This window comes from Choloepus didactylus, chromosome 2 (assembly GCF_015220235.1).
Source record: "Choloepus didactylus isolate mChoDid1 chromosome 2, mChoDid1.pri, whole genome shotgun sequence".
In the NCBI taxonomy this organism is placed as follows: Eukaryota; Metazoa; Chordata; class Mammalia; order Pilosa; family Megalonychidae; genus Choloepus; species Choloepus didactylus.
Window position 1 is genome coordinate 28,534,383 of NC_051308.1, and position 17,197 is coordinate 28,551,579.

General features: G+C 37.3%; 1 protein-coding gene across 7 annotated transcripts in view; it reads right to left on the minus strand.

The window, feature by feature from the left end:
* Positions 1–17,197, minus strand: part of AKT3 (AKT serine/threonine kinase 3) — a 413,894-nt gene that overhangs the window by 186,418 nt on the left and 210,279 nt on the right. Inside the window, exon 1 of one of the 7 annotated variants that reach the window (XM_037822315.1) lies at positions 12,847–12,885. The exons of the other annotated variants lie outside the window; for them this stretch is intronic. The gene's annotated coding sequence lies outside the window, so the exon portion shown is untranslated. Of the gene's footprint in view, positions 1–12,846; positions 12,886–17,197 lie in introns of those variants that run through there. 7 annotated transcript variants of the gene reach the window in all.

Genomic DNA, 17,197 nt, shown 5'->3' on the forward strand with positions numbered 1-17,197 from the left:
TCTTTCTTCCTTTTTAATATATGCGTTTAGTGCTATAAATTTCCCCCTTAGCACTGCTTTTGCTGCATCCCATAGGTTTTGGTATGTTGTGTTCTCATTTTCATTCGTCTCTATATATTTAGCAATTTCTCTTGCTATTTCTTCTTTAACCCACTGATTGTTTAGGAGTGTGTTGTTTAACCTCCAGGTATTTGTGAATTTTCTAAGTCTCTGATGGTTATTGACTTCTAATTGTATTCCATTGTGGTCAGAGAATGTGCTTTGAAAGATTTCAATCTTTTTAAATTTATTGAGGCTTGTTTTATGTCCCAGCATATGATCTATTCTGGAGAAAGTTCCGTGAGCACTAGAAAAGTATGTGTATCCTGGTGATTTGGGATGTAATGTCCTGTAGATGTCTGTTAAATCTAATTCATTTATCAGATTGTTTAGGTTTTCAATTTCCTTATTGGTCTTCTGTCTGGTTGATCTATCTATAGGAGAGAGTGATGTGTTGAAGTCTCCCACAATTATTGTGGAAACATCAATTGCTTCCTTTAGTTTTGCCAATGTTTCTCTCATGTATTTTGTGGCACCTTGATTGGGTGCATAGACATTTACGATTGTTATTTCTTCTTGCTGAATTGCCCCTTTTATTAGTATGTAGTGGCCTTCTTTGTCTCTCAAAACATCCCTGCATTTGAAGTCTATTTTATCTGAGATTAATATTGCTACACCTGCTTTTCTTTTGGCTGTAGCTTGCATGAAATATTTTTTTCCATCCTTTCACTTTCAATTTCTTTGTGTCCCTGTGTCTAAGATGAGTCTCTTGTATGCAACATATTGATGGTTCATTTTTTTTGATCCATTCTGCGAATCTATATCTTTTAATTGGGGAGTTTAATCCATTTACATTCAACGTTAAAACCGTGAAGGCATTTCTTGAATCGGCCATCTTATCCTTTGGATTATGTTTGCCATATTTTTCCCTCTCTCTATTAATATCCTTTATTGTACCCATACCGAATCTCTTTAGTACTGAACCTTTCTCCAAGTCTCTCTGTCCTGTCTTTGTTTCTCTGTCTGTAGGGCTCCCTTTAGTATCTCCAGTAGGGCAGGTCTCTTGTTAGCAAATTCTCTCAGCATTTCTTTGTCTGTGAAAAATTTAAGCTCTCCCTCAAATTTGAAGGAGAGCTTTGCTGGATAAAGTATTCTTGGCTGGAAATTCCTCTCTCTCAGAATTTTAAATATATCGTGCCATTGCCTTCTCGCCTCCATGGTGGCTGCTGAGTAGTCACTACTTAGTCTTATGCTGTTTCCTTTGTATGTGGTGAATTGCTTTTCTCTTGCTGCTTTCAGAACTTGCTCCTTCTCTTCTATGTTTGACAGTGTGATCAGTATATGTCTCGGAGTGGGTTTTTTTGGATTTATTCTATTTGGAGTTCGCTGAGCATTTATGATTTGTGTATTTATGTTGTTTAGAAGATTTGGGAAGTTTTCCCCAACAATTTCTTTGAATACTCTTCCTAGACCTTTACCCTTTTCTTCCCCTTCTGGGACACCAATGAGTCTTATATTCGGACGCTTCATATTATCTATCATATCCCTGAGGTCCATTTCGAGTTTTTCAATTTTTTTCCCCATTCTTTCTTTTATGCTTTCATTTTCCATTCTGTCATCTTCCAGGTCACTGATTCGTTGTTCAACTTCCTCTAGTCTTGTACTATGAGTGTCCAGAATCTTTTTAATTTGGTCAACAGTTTCTTTAATTTCCATAAGATCATCCATTTTTTTATTTAGTCTTGCAATGTCTTCTTTATGCTCTTCTAGGGTCTTCTTGATTTCCTTCATATCCCGTACTAGGGTCTCATTGTTCATCTTTAGTTCTTTGAGTAGCTGCTCTAGGTGTGTCTCTTCTGGTCTTTTGATTTGGGTGCTTGGGCTTGGGTTATCCATATCGTCTGGTTTTTTCATATGCTTTATAATTTTCTGTTGTTTTTGGCCTCGTGGCATTTGCTGTCCTTGATAGGGTTCTTTTAGGGTTTGTAGACCAGCTGAAGTCCTTATCTCTAATTTATCAGATCTACAGCTTCGTGGAGTACACTTTCTCTAACTAACCAGCAGGTGGCGTCCACGAGCCACCTGTTCTCCACAAGCCAGATCTCCCCTGCTTAGCCTTTTTGGTGAGTGGGGGAGTGAGTCTTGTGGGGCCCAATTGGTGTCCCAAGCTTGCGTGTGTAGTTGGTGTTGCCTGCCCTGTATGTGGGGCGTGTTTCTGGGCAGTCGGGGAGGGGGGGTGGCCCTAACAATCAAATCTCCCTGATGATCCTAGAGTTTTAAAGCTACTGCAATAGTCTAATCCTTCAGTTCAGTCCTGCCACAGTTTGTCTCTGCCACTGACCCACAAGTCTTTGGTATTGGCGTATGGCTCCTGAGACTTGCAAGTGTGCCCCTCTTCCAGGCTGTGCACCCCGGGTCCTCTGTTGAGGGATGACTGTGCTATGTCACAGGTGAGTGCCGTCCCCCCAGGGCAGTTCTGGGCTGCTGGGCTGTGTTGGGAGGCTCCCAGTCTGCTCAAATGATGGCTGAATGGGGCTCTGTTAATTCACACTGCTCCCCCTTCCCAGCTCTGGGACATTCAGCTGAGGTTGCAGGGAAGGCTAATGTCCACGCCCAGTTTTGTGGTGTGTGCCTGTTATTTGAAGCACTTCCGTCACACTGGGTTGTCTGGGGCAGCTCTGGGCTATGGGGCTGGCGATGGGCAGGAGTGTTTCCTGTCCACCAGGATGGTGGCTGTGAGCGGACACCCCCCTTTTCTTGGGAAGTTGTGTTGTTTAGTGAATTTTCTCAGCCACTGGATTATTGCCTTTTGTCTCAGAGCTCTCTTAGTTCTGCTCTTGACTTGACGTGCCCAAATTTCAATTCTTTGAAGCTTTCTGTATTGAGCTTCTTAGAGTAATTGTTTTAGAAAAAGCAAAAAGGATTTAAAAAAAAAAAAAAAAAAAAAAAAACGGCCCTCCTCAGAGATCTAATGGGTTATTGAAATGCTAATAGACAAAGCAACCAGGGCCATTAAGGAAAGGTGCCCTGGGCAGAGAGATCAGCCTTGCTTCGGGATTTGCATATGCGCCTCAAGGCCTGATCTCCGCCCTTCCCCTTTCTGTGTTCACCAGAACTCCAAAAATCCTCTGCTTTTACTTTGGAGCTTCTCGTGTTGTTTTCCTTCTATGCCCGTCTCCTCTCTGCTGGGCTGGCTGCTCTCAGAGTCTCTGGTGTCTGGCCTCAGTCTATCTATGGTTGGAGTTTGAATCAGTAGAATGAGTTTCCGATGAGAGCAGCCACTGCAATTCTCCCTTCTCCTTCCTGGAGCTGACAGCCCCTCCTCCCCCGGGACTGAGCCTGGCAGGGAGGGGCGCGGGTCCCCTGGCCGCAAAAACTTACAGATTTCGGTGATCTCAGCAGTTCCACGTTTTCATGAGTGTTGTATGAAGTATGCCCAAAGACAGATTGCTCTGTGGTGTCCAGTCCACGCAGTTCCTGGCTTTTTACCTACTTTCCTGGAGGAGTAACTAAAACATACAGCTCACCAGTCTGCCATCTTGCCCCGCCTCTTCCTTACTTTAACTTTTACTCTTATTATTTTTTGTATGTGGTAATGAAAATGTTCAAAAATTGATTGTGGTGATGAATGCACAACTACATAATGGTAGTGTGAAAAATTGTACATCGTGGATGATTGTATGGTATGTGGACATATCTCAATAAAAGTAAATTTTAAAAAAATTGTGGAATCATCCTTGAATCCTCTCTTCTTTTACTCCACATTCACCCCTTCTAGAAATCATATTACTACTACTTTCAAAATCTATCCAGTATCTGATCACTTCTCCCTACCTCCACTATACATTGGATCAAGCCTTCTCACTCACCTGATGACTCTAAAAACCTTCTAACAGCTCTTCCCTGTCCCTTACTGCAGGATATTCTCAGAGCAGCAGGCTAGAAATCTTAAAATGAATGTCCGCAAAAAAAAAAAAAATTCTGTAATGTTTCCAGTTCACTAAGATTAAAAGACAAAGGTCTTCAATGTTCCACAAGGCCCTACATGGTCTGGCTTTCCCAACCATTCCTTTAAATTTTTTACTTCCTCCCATAGTACTCTCTTTCAGGCCACCTGTCCTGCCAACAACGCTGGCTTCCCTGCATTTCCTCAACAATTCACATCACTCTCTCTTCTTAGGGTCTTTGGTCTACCTGCTCCCTCTAACTGACATTCTTTCCCCTCACTTTTCCTCTGGCTAACTGTTTCACCTCCTTCAAGCCTTGCTCACATCTAACCTTCACATTGAAAACCACCTGTTCCATCTTAATACTGCAATCCCATCCAGGATTCCTCAAACCCTTTTAACTGCTCTATTTTTTTTTTTCTTTTCCATAGTCTGTTACTACCTTCTAACATCAAATGACTGACTTATTTATTAACTTTCTTGTTTACTGGCTTTCCCAAACTTGAACATAAGCTCCACTGATATATTCTTAACACCTAGAACAGTGCCTGACACAGAGTAGACAGTAAATATTGTCCAAATGAATGAATATTGGTAGTTATAATACAACAAAGAAGGTAATTTTGATGGGGTAGGAAACAGGAGAGAATTTCTGGAGCAATTTCCTTAAACAGGTAAGAAGGGATGGGATTTTCTGGGTAAGAAAAGGGAGTAGACACAGTCCAGTGATGTAACAGGAGAAAAGAAAGGGCCCGAATGCTTTTAGGAGTGCAGATAAAAGTAGAAGCTTGCAGAAATTATTTTCTCACTGCTTCTATTTTTTCAGTAACTTAGAAAGTAAAGTCATCAGTTGAGAATAAGGTTGGAAGAAGATACAATAGGGCTCTGAGAAGAGAGAAGATATAAACGTAGCCCTTCAGGAGAGCAGAAAAGCAAACAGACTAGGAACATAAACCTTGATTGCTTGATTAATAATCAAGAAGTCAAAGTAATACCAGAAACATGGTCATGTATTTTTCTCCAGATATATTCAGCTGCCAAGGCATAGGTGGAGAATACACAGAGGACTGGATTTAAGCAAAGCAGTGAGTTAACCACATGAGTTTGACAAAATAAGAAAGTAAGATAAGAAAGAGATGTAAGGCAAGGGAGTGATTACGATAACTAAGGAATTTTAAACGGGGAAGGAGAGAAGTGAAACCATAGGAGCCAGGGATGTGAGGGATAATAAAAAGGTGGTATAAACAGTATATCATAAAATCTATCATTTCACAGTTAAATTTTGTACGGCAATGTTACATATTTTCTGCAACATGAAACTTTTAAAATACCAAATACAGTATGCCAATTTATATTGTTTGTTTAAAAATTTTAAAATACCGAACACACCATACCAATAAAGAAACACACTTGCCTTTTTATTTACTCTTCCTTTAAGGTACAGACCATGTCTGATTCTCTTTGAAAGCCACTGTTCCTTCCCAACATAATTCTTTCTTTTTATATATATTTTTTGTCTTTATTACTCATCTTCCCATACGCTGGATAAAGGGAGTGTCAGTCACAAGGTTTTCACAATCACATGGTCACACGATAAAAGCTATATAGTTAAACAATCATCATTAAGAATCAATTCTACTGAATTACAGTTCAACAGATGCAGGCATTTCCTTCTAGCAATTCTAATACACTAGAAACTAAAAAGGAATATCTATATAATGCGTAAGAATAACCTTCAGGATGACCTCTCAACTCTATTTCAAATCTCTTAGCCACTGAAACTTGACTTTGTTTCATTTCTTTTCCCCCTTTTGGTCAAGAAGGCATCCTCAATCCCATGATGCCAGGGCAAGGATCATCCCTGTGAGTCATGTCCCATGTTGCCAGGGAGACTTACACCCTTGGGAGTCATGTCCCACGTAGAGGGGAGACTGATTGACTTTTAATGTAAAGAATGGAGAACAGATACTTAAAAGAGGGGCAGGCCTAACAAATATACCCAAGAGTGAACTATGGAATACAGGGAAGCTAGAAGAGAAGACTAAGAAAGAAAGAATGCCCAACATAAGGTTTATTTAACTATTTCAGTTTTAGTTAAGAGTCCCATTGTGGTAATATCACAGTAGGAAATAAATAAGGGCTTTGAAAATACCAGGGGGCATAGCTATGTATTTGAAATTGAAATACCAGTTCAAATCCAGGCTCCACTATCAGCTGCGAGACTCCAGACAAAGTCTGTTACATCTCTAAGCTTCCAGATTCCTCATCTTTTAGATGCACCATCAGAAAATAAAGTAAAAACTTTAAAGGAAGCATATTTTCAATACCATCTCTAAATGAAGTTTAAATGCTATAATCTAAAGAACCTCTCAAATCTAGAATTTAAAAATCTATTTAAAATACTACATATCAGAGTGATTATCAATTACTTTAATTTACAAGTCTGTTAAAGATGATAACAAAAGCTATTACTTTAATTACCATTCTCAAGCAATCCAGTGAACAGGAATTGTTTAGAAAAAAAGTAAAGATTTGTATTTACTTATGGAGTACTTCTGGAAAAATATTAGAATAGTAATACAATGACCTAAATAATTATGCTCAACTTGACTTGTTTTGACTAAATACAGTAAGTATTCATGGGCTCAACAACATACATGAATGCCAATTATGGGACAAACACTAAGAAAGATTCTAAGCATACAAAGATGAGTAAAAAATTCTTCACACTCACAGCACATATTCATATTTATTATTAATCATTCCACACATGTAATTATAAAGTAATATTTCATCAAGTCCTCGTGAAGCCTCCAGTCAAATAAAAATGCTACATGTAATTAAGAACAAGTAGTATAATGGAAATTAAGCTTTATTTTATAGGTCTTAGTATGAACTCTACAAATGAATTCAATTTCTAAACAACAGTCAATAGAATGAAACTTAGAACAGAGAAGCAGCTACCAAAAGCTGCCTCAGGACATTCAAGCAATAGCCGGATCACTACCAATAGAAGAGAATACTCTACCATAATGTCTTAGTGTTTGCTCTTGTTCATAAAGAAATGTAAAGGGCTGAATCTGAATTCAAAACAATTGGAACTCTAAATTACTGTGTTAAAACAAGTGAGCCAGTAAATAGAAAAACTACAACTTTGGGTTCTCACATGTTAGCCATAACAAGGGATCATAAACACATTGTAGAACTCTGTATAAAAGAACAAAAAAAATGTGCTATGAAACTTCTAAATTTTCAGATTAAGTTGGTTCATGATTTGAAAATTCAGATTCTTAAAGAAAAGAATGGTTAATAAATAGATTATCTAATACTTCTTTAGAAGATATTTTCCTTCTAGTTATGTGAAGATTCTCAATTCAAGCTAGGCCAATTCAAATTAATTTTCTAAAAAGTACACATTTTGAATAGAGATTCTAAAAAGCTACAACCAAATAACTATAATTTTTTAAATCATTTAGTGTAAATGAATAAAGTAAGCATTCTTGTACAAAATTTCAGGTAGCTAACTTTTATTTTAACATAACACATGACACTTTTCAGTAAAGTATATGTTATGCTGGTACTTAAATTAGTTAGAGTAGCTAAACTGTCCTGAGCAACTTGAACTACAAGCTGAATTTCAAAAGTTCTGTTTACTTTACACCACTTCAAACGACAGATGACGAAGCTTGTTAGAAGCTGTAACTACTCTTTAAAGTCTGAAAGCCAATTAGAAGGCCTGTAACATGTCAGTTAAATATATATATATATATACACCAAAAAGAATTTCTTTGGAGATCAATTCAGAATTTATTTAAAAGTTTATGATTTTATTTCAACTTCTTTTAATCCTTTAAATACTAATTTTAATCATTTAAAAATAAATTCTATTAACATTCAATGTGAAAAACAGAGGAATAATAGATTCTTTTTATAATTATAATTTAATCACATAATGAAATAATGCTGACTGCAAGTTATAATGATCAGAGTTTATTAAGGCCTCAAATACAGTATTATGGTTGGACATTCTTTAAAACGGGCAACAGCATTTCTTTCTTTCTTTAATGTTTTTAGTACTTTAATGTTTATATATATAAAGAGGGTGGTGTCATAGGTGTGGCAGTGCCCTGGGAGAGAGCAAGTCTAGCAGAGGGTATCTATTGTGCGATCTTATGTGCCAGCCACTACACTCACTGGGTGGGTTCATAAACGTTACTCACTGAATCTTCTGAGGGACAAACCTGAGAAGTAAATGTTATCCCACCTTTTATAGATGAGCAATTAGACTGAGACAAGCTCAATAATTGTCCCAAACAAAGAGCCATGAGTAAATAAATAAAGATCCCTTCCAGGTCTATTTAAGTCCAGATTCCTCACTCTCTAACAATATACCGCCAAGAAAACTGCCTTTAAAAAAACAGTAATTATTATCTGTGAAAACGACAAGCCTGTCCATTTCTTCTTCTACATCTTCCCCATAACTTCCCCGTGTTTGGCCCTTCTCCCATCTATGACACTCCTTCAAAGAGATCCAGGATAATTTCCACCTGATAATAATGTTTGAATAGGAAGAGGGCCCCCGATGTGTTTACTCCTGGCTTTTTTTAACACAGTGTAGGGATGGGTAGGGATGAGAAGTATTCCCCAGCAGATCATGGTTCTTGGAATTTCTTGTTTTTTGGAGGGGTTTGGGGTGAGTGGATGCGGAGTATGTTGGGCTGAAGGGAAAAAAAGTTAGTAAGGAAGGCAGAGCCTCTGGATTCTTTCACTGCTGGTTCTTATACCCTGCAATACCAATAAAACTAATGATGATAAAAATTTTCAATTACTAATGCTGAAAAACTGTTTCCTAAGCTTGTAGGGATCCAGTCCCACTTTTCAGGTTATTTGTGTTTGAATCATTTATCTATTATCCAAGAATTAACAAATCTTTTTCCAGGAAAGGGATTAGGAGGAGAAACAAAGAAGTTCTCAAGGTTTATTTAAGAACATAAGGAATTCTATAAATTAGGGGAGTACTCATTGGGGTATTAACATTATAATCTACAGAACATGTTTATAAGTTTATAATCCATATTCCAAACTCTAACATTTTAGTTATCATAAGACTACTATGTTGGCATTAACACAGATTACTATTTATGGATTTACACTGAACTTGGAATCATTACATGTTAATGTGAACTTGTCCTAATACATTTTCTTTAATGAATATGGTCACCATAGATACCACTATTTACCAAAAGTAAATTTTCAGACCCAACATTTTCCACATCAATATTTCTCTACTTTATCTGGTCACCTCAATCCTCATCTAATTAAACAAACACACACTTAGAGAGTCTTTGAAAACAATTGTTCACTGCATACCCTCTGCACACTTGATATTTCAAGTCAAAATACATTGTGGTCATTGTGGGACAATAATTAAAATAGTAAACTGATATGAGGCATTGAGTAACAGAGAGATACAAACTGCATACAAACATTTAGTAGACTCAAAATTAGTGATTAGGCAAGTTGATCTTTAAACTTATTTATTTACTTTCATTGTACAAATCATCCATGTTTATTGCAGAAAACTTGAGAACTAATTATATTCAAAATGAAAAGAAAACCACCCATAATCCCACCACCCAGGTATGACCACTGTTAATCTCCTGATGAATGTATATTATTTCAGACATTCTCTAAGCATTTTTTTTTAAATTTTTATTGGAATTGTTCAGATACCATACAATTATCCAAAGATCCAAAGTGTACAATCAGTTGCCCCTGGTACCCTCACACAGCTGTGCATCCATCACCGCACTTAAATTTTGTTCAATTTTTAGAACATTTTCATTACTCCAGACAAGAAATTAAGTGAAAGATGTAAAAAGAAAAAAAAAGTAAAGAAAAGAAAAGAAAAGAAAACTCGAATCCTCCCATATCCCTAACCAACCCCCCTCAATTGCTGACTCATACTGTTGGTATAATATATTTGTTACTGTTTATGAAAAAATGTTGAAATACTACTAACTGTAGTATATAGTTTGCAATAGGTATATATTTCTTCCCTATATGCCCTTCTATTATTAACTTCTAGTTGTAGTCATACATTTGTTCTAGTTCATGGAAGAGATTTCTAATATTTGTACAGTTAATCATGGACATTGCCCACCATAGGATTCAGTTTTATACATTCCCATCTTTGATCTCCAACTTTCCTTCCGGTGACATATATGACTCTGAGCTTCCCCTTTCCACCTCATTCACACACCATTCAGCACTGTTAGTTATTCTCACATTTTGCTACTGACACCTCTGTTCATTTCCAAACATTTAAGTTCATCCTAGCTGAACATTCTGCTCCTACTAAGCAACCGCTCCCCATTCTTAAGCCTCGGTCCTATAACTTGGTGCCTTATATTTCATGTCTATGAGTTTACATATGACAATTAGTTCTTATCAGTGAGACCCTGCAATATTTGTCCTTATGTGTCTGGCTTATTTCACTCACTATATTGCCCTTGAGGTTTTGTCATCAACCCATTTTTTTTTTTAAGATGGTTTTGTTCACACACCATACATTCCATCCTAAGTAAACAATCAATAGTTCTCTGTATGATCACATATTTATGTGTTCACCAACTTCACCACTATCTATATAAGGGCATCTACATTTCTTCCACAAGGCAGGAGGGAGAGTCAAAGAAGGTAGAGAGGCAAAAGAAAGACGAAAAAAATGACAGCTAGGAAGTAGCAAAAGGAAAAGTAACCTTAAATCAAAGTAAAGTAGTCAGACAACACCACCAATGTCGAGTATCTAACATGCCTTCCCTATCCCCCCTTCTTATCTGCATTTACCTTGGTATATCGCCTTTGTTACTTTAAATGAAGCATAATACAACAATTCTGTTAGTTACAGTCTCTAGTTTACGCTGACTGCACCCCTCCCCCAATGCTTCCCCATTTTTAACACCTTGCAAGGCTGACATTTGCTTGTTCTCCCTCATAAAAGAACATATTTGTACATTTTATCACAATTGTTGAACACTCTAGATTTCACCAAGTTACACAGTCCCAGTCTTTATCTTTCCTCCTTTCTTCTGGTGTCTCACATGCTCCCAACCTTCCTCTCTCAACCATATTCATGGTTATCTTTGTTCAGTGCCCTTACATTGCTGTGCTACCATCTCCCAAAATTGTGTTCCAAACCACGCACTCCTGTCTTCTCCTATCACTCTGTAGTGCTCCCTTTAGTATTTCCTGTAGGGCAGGTGTCTTGTTCACAAAGTCTCTCATTGTCTGTCAGAAAATATTTTGAGCTCTCCCTCATATTTGAAGGACAGCTTTGCTGGATATAGGATTTTTGGTTGGCGGTTTTTCTCTTTCAATATCTTAAATATATCACTACTTCCTTCTTGCCTCCATGGTTTCTGCTGAGAGATCTGCACATAGTCTTATTAAGCTTCCTTTGTATGTGATGGATCGCTTTTCTCTTGCTGCTTTCAGGATTCTCTCTTTGTCTTTGACATTTGATAATCTGATTATTAAGTGTCTTGGCATAGGCCTCTTCAGATCTATTCTGTTTGGAGTACACTGCACTTTTGGATCTGTAATTTCATGTCTTTCATAAGAAATGGGAAATATTCATTGATTATTTCCTCTATTATTGCCTCTGCCCCTTTTCCCTTCTCTTCTCCTTCTGGGACACCAATGATATGTACATTCTTGTACTTTGTTTCATCTTTAAGTTCCCGGAGATGTTGCTCATATTTTTTCATTCTTTTCTCCATCTGCTCCTTTGCGTGTAGGCTTTCAGGCATTTTGTTCTCCAGTTCTTGAGTGTTTTCTTCTGCCTCTTGAGATCTGCTGTTGTATGTTTCCATTGTGTCTTTCGTCTCTTGTATTGTGCCTTTCATTTCCGTAGATTCTACTAGTTGTTTTTTTGAACTTTCGATTTCTGCCTTATGCATGCCCAGTGTTTTCGTTACAGCCTCTATCTCTTTTGCAAAATCTTCTCTATACTTTTTGAATTGATTTAGCATTAGTTGTTTAAATTCCTGTATCTCAGTTGAAGTGTACGTTTGTTCCTTTGACTGGGCCATAGCTTTGTTTTTCTTAGTGTAGGTTGTAGTTTTCTGTTGTCTAGGCATCTGACCTCCTAGGCCACCCCAATCAGGTTTTCCCAGAGGAGAACAGGCTCAGGTCACAGGAAGAGGAAATATTCAGTATCTGGTTTCCCTGACGGTTTTTCTTAGAGGATTGACACACCTGTGCTTTTCTGCCTGGCAGGTGCACCTGTCAGCCTGTCACTGCCTGTGTAAGAGGGTATGACCTGTGGCTCTCCTCCCCCAGGCTTTGGGGTCTGGTTCTGGAAAGGCGGGCAGTAGAGCCGGGCCCCTCCCTTTCCTCTTGGGAAGCTATGCCCCCTCCAGAGATATCATCTGCATATCAATAAGTTCTTTGTTTCTTTGACTCTGCTGATCAAAGTGTTTTGATTTTAAAATGGCTGAGGCTGTCTTTACTGCAAAAAGCACTGCAGGCTGAAAACAGCTGAGGTTTTCACCACAGAGAAAGAAAGGGACAGAAAAGCTCCCAGGTTCACCCATCAGGCAGAGATAGCACCCGATCCTCTGGGCTCCCCGTCCTGAGACAGCTATGTCCCCCGACTCTCCCAAGGTTAGTTGTCACCAAAAGCCTCTGTCTGCTTGTTGAGGATTCGTTGTCTGTATTAAGCAGTTAACATTAAAACCCCAGTTGGAGCTGGGCTGAGGTACACTAGCTTGTTTGGAGAGTTCTGCTCTCCAGCACCATGAGGCTTACGTGAGGGAGGGGCTCTCGGCTCTCAGCACGGGGCCCCAGTTTTACTTACAGATTTTATGCTGTGATCTCAGGCATTCCTCCCAATTCAGGTTGGTGGATGATGAGTGGACAGTCACGTTTGTCTCCCCGCAGTTATTTCAGGTTATTTACTAGTTTTTTGGTCATTTATGAATTGTTCCGGGGGGGATTAATAGTCTTCCACTCCTCTCTAGGCCGCCATCTTAGCTCCTCTATCTCTTTAAGCATTTTTTAAAAAATAAAAATAAAACCATACTATATGAACTATATTACATAACTCCTTTTCTCACCTAATATAACGTGAATATTTTTCATCATAATAAATGAAGATATACATCATCACATTAAATGGTGGCATACAACTTCACTGTACTCATATACAGAAAAGTTTTTTACTAATCATAATCCATGGAACAAACACAAGTGAATTATCCACATGTAAACAGGATATCTAATCATACCATGACATAACATGAATCAAGTAATACGTTAAAAATCAGATAAATAATTGTGAGAACCATATTTCTTTCAATTAAATAGAAAAACTAATTTGCATTTGAAGCATGATGAAGCTGATATTCAATAATGAAATTTTGAAACAGTTCCACAAGACTGTACATTTGATTGCAAATTCCCTAAAGGGTAAAGTCCACACTACTTGACTGCCTGGTATTGTGCCCCAACAGAGCAGGTCTCAAATAAATAAACATCATGAAAGAATAAATGACTAACACTAGCCAAATTCAGTAATGGATTTGTGTCTTGGCTAATTGGCATCACATTTAAAAGAAAAGTTGAAAGATAATCCACACTCAATAAAATAATTAAGGCAAGAATGATCAATGGATGCTCAAATCATTAGGAAAAAAAGTGAAGAACTGAATATTTGCAAGGTATCAAGGTGTCATCCCATAGTTTACTTACCAGTCTCAGGGAGGAAAACCTAACTTGATAATGAAGAGGTCAGGCTATCACTACCTTAACTCGGCATCACTAATAGCTCCTCAACCAAATACTAAGCACCTCCTGACATGACGCACTAAGAAGTATATAAAATCACCAGTGAAACACTCTAGACAGAAATATTGAACCTGAACCTAATGGAGTCTCTAACTTCCATTTTACAGAAATACAGGGGTAGAGAAACAAAGTAAATGTTAACTTATAGAAACAGAGTAGTCCAGAAGATGGGACTTTCTTCAGGGCAACTGTCCTGGTCTCCTTAATAAGTGTATTAACAAAAAGGCAGGGGAAGGGGTGTGGGTGGACAAGTAGAGCATGGAACTGTTCCAGACTAGAAGAGACTGAAGAGACAACTACTAAATGAAATGTGTGGTCCTTATGATTCTGGTTTAAACAAACCGGATGTAAAAGATAATTTAGGGGACAACTGGGGAAATCAGAATATGAACTAGGTATTATATGATATTAAAGATTCTAAATGTTATTAGGTATAACAATGGTACTGTAGTTATGGAGAAAAATGTCCTTATGTTTTAGAGATTCATATACTGAAGAATCCAAGGATAAAATATCTTAACAAAAGGATGATGCAAATATGGTAAAATAAGGGAAGGCTTCAAGAGTTGAATGTGAAAAAAAATTTTTTTAATAAAATTATAAAATATAGACAAATATCTTTTTAAAAAGACAATTCTACCTCATGAAACTCATTTAACTCAAGTTAAACTTCTGAACAGTTCATTGGGCACTGAAGTTTAAAGGTATCACTGTTGCAGAAGTTTATTTTATATCAATCTTAATTCACAATTTCAATCCTTCAAGTTTACTTAGGTGTCAATGGGACAATTTCTACTCAGCTCTTCAAAGTTGCTTATCAATGCGTACGAAACTGAAATAGACCAAGATGCAAACATCAAAGTCCTTCTTTAAAGCACCTGCTCTGGTCTATAGCTTTCCTGCCATTAATTATCCCTGTTTCTCTCCTTCCTTTCACTAGTAAACTATTCAAAATCATTATCACCAGAGCGGCCTTTATTTGCTTGTTACCTATTCCTTAATCAATTAGCTAATCTATGAATTCTGTTACTCTTCTGAAATCTTCTCATCAGATATTTTTCCTTTGTCCTTATTTTCATTTCTCTACTGCATTTGATGTTCTTGGCTCCCTACCCTTTGAATCACACTTCCTTTTGATTTCTAAGGCACACACTTGCCTAGTTTTACTATCAACTCTGATAAAACCATTAGCCTTCTCTCTTTGGGTCTTCCTCCAAAACGAGACACTCACTGAGGCTCAGACCGATCTTTGTGTTACACTTTTCTCTTTTGATAATTTTGCCCTTTATAAATTTAGACATTCGTTAAACAAATATTTATTGTGCACCCACAATATGCCAGGCAATGACCAAGACAGTGAGGATACAGCAGTGAACAAAACAAAGTCCCTATTTTTCATAAAACTTTTATTTTATTGAGGAGATGAGTGGTCAGGCAATAAGTCAAAAACTTAATTTATAAATACTAGGTGCTATTAATAATAAAAATTGTGTAAGATAATGACAGAGACAGGGAGTCAGTGCTATTTTAAAAAGAACAGTTAAAAAGGGTATCTCTTGATGAAATGAAGGACTGAGCAATGTAGATACCTGTGGGAAGAGCGAATTAAACTGAAGAACCAGTAAATGCAAAGACCCACAGTTGAAGGGAGCCTGCAGATCCATTTGAGAAACAAGAAAGAGCCCAGTGTTACTGGAGTAAAGTAAGTCAGGGAAATGATAGGAGATGAGGTTAGAAAGACCTTCAGTGACCTGGTAAGGATGCTGAATCTAATTATGATGGGGTTCTCTTATAGCTTTGCCTCAAATATTATTTGACATTTGATGACTCTGAAACCTGTTATCTCTAGTCCCTACCCTCCCCATCAAGCTCCATCCCCACAGGGCAATACTGGCATCTCTATAAGAAGGTTCTATCATTACCTCATTCTCAACATATCCAAAAGAGTTTTGTTTTAATAATCTTTCAAGCTGAAAACTACTGCACCAGAGCAATATTTCTATTCATTTTCTTTCTGTATCATTTTCCTAATTACCCAAGAATCACATCGTCAGTCATCTCTGACACATCCCTATCTTTCAACCGACATGGCTACACCAGCAACATTCATGTTAACGGATCTTTTGTAATGTCTATCGCGACAATCCATTCCTTTCACTGCTGACACCCAACTCTGGGAATTTTTTTTACCAAACTCTCGATCACTGGAATGGCTTCCCAAATGGACTCCCTTTCTTCAGTCTTGTCTCTCTCCAAGTGGTCCTACATATTTCTTGCCAGATTAGTCTTACTCAAACTCTTGTTCCATTATATCAATCATATTCTCAAAAATATAACTCCTCTCTACAGGAGAAAGGTAAAATTCCTTACCTTGACTCATAAGCAAACCTGAATCTTTTTCAAACTTTATTCCTCACACTGAAAACTATGAGTACTTTCTGCTGATAAATATCTTTTCACTGCTGCCTGAACATACTCTGATTATTCTTAATGTCAAGCTTATCCCATGCTGTTTCCCTCACCTGAAGCAGTCTCCTTCCCTTCTATCCAGATTCTCATCACTCAAGATCTCTAATTATTCCAATCCACATTCTCTACTACTGCAGATCTCCTGCACTTAACATTTATACCCCATATTCTGTTACATGATCATATGCTGTGATGTGACTGTTTTATGTGCATTTCCTTAACTATATTGTAAGCTTCAGGGAATCTGGAATACTTCTCATGTTTCTTTTGTATTCATCACAGTCTACATACATACAGAGTGAATAAAAACAAAAAAAATTCAGGAAACACTTCAGATAAAATATACTTTATCACAATAATTCCTTTTTTACTTAAAATAACCTAAATGTTTTAGAGCTAACATTTCTTTTGAAACAAAATTTACTTTATGATGTCTTTCCCTCCAAAATCTGACATATCTATTTCTTCAAAATTTAAACTGTCAATGTTAGACGACCTCTGAGAACATGAGAAATAAGTATTATAGAAGAAAACTACATGCTGAAGCAAGTACTTATATATTTATGTACAAATACATCCTTAAAACATCAATTTGAAAAGACACACTTTTAAAGCCTAATTAAATTCTTGATTTAAGAGCAACTACTCTAACACGTAAGAGACATACTTCTTTCTTTCCCTAGGGAGAATGGTAGGAAGGATTAGATTTATAGAACAGTTAAATGATTTTTTTCCTTGGCAAAAAATAAAAAAAAAAAGGTAGGCCTGGAGAACCTAAGATGGTGGCCAGGTGAGACAGGGCAAAAAAACACCTCCGTGAAAAATACTAGATAAAAACCAGAAAGGGACCCAGAATACCACTTCCAGAGTAGCACCAGACAGACAAGGTCTGC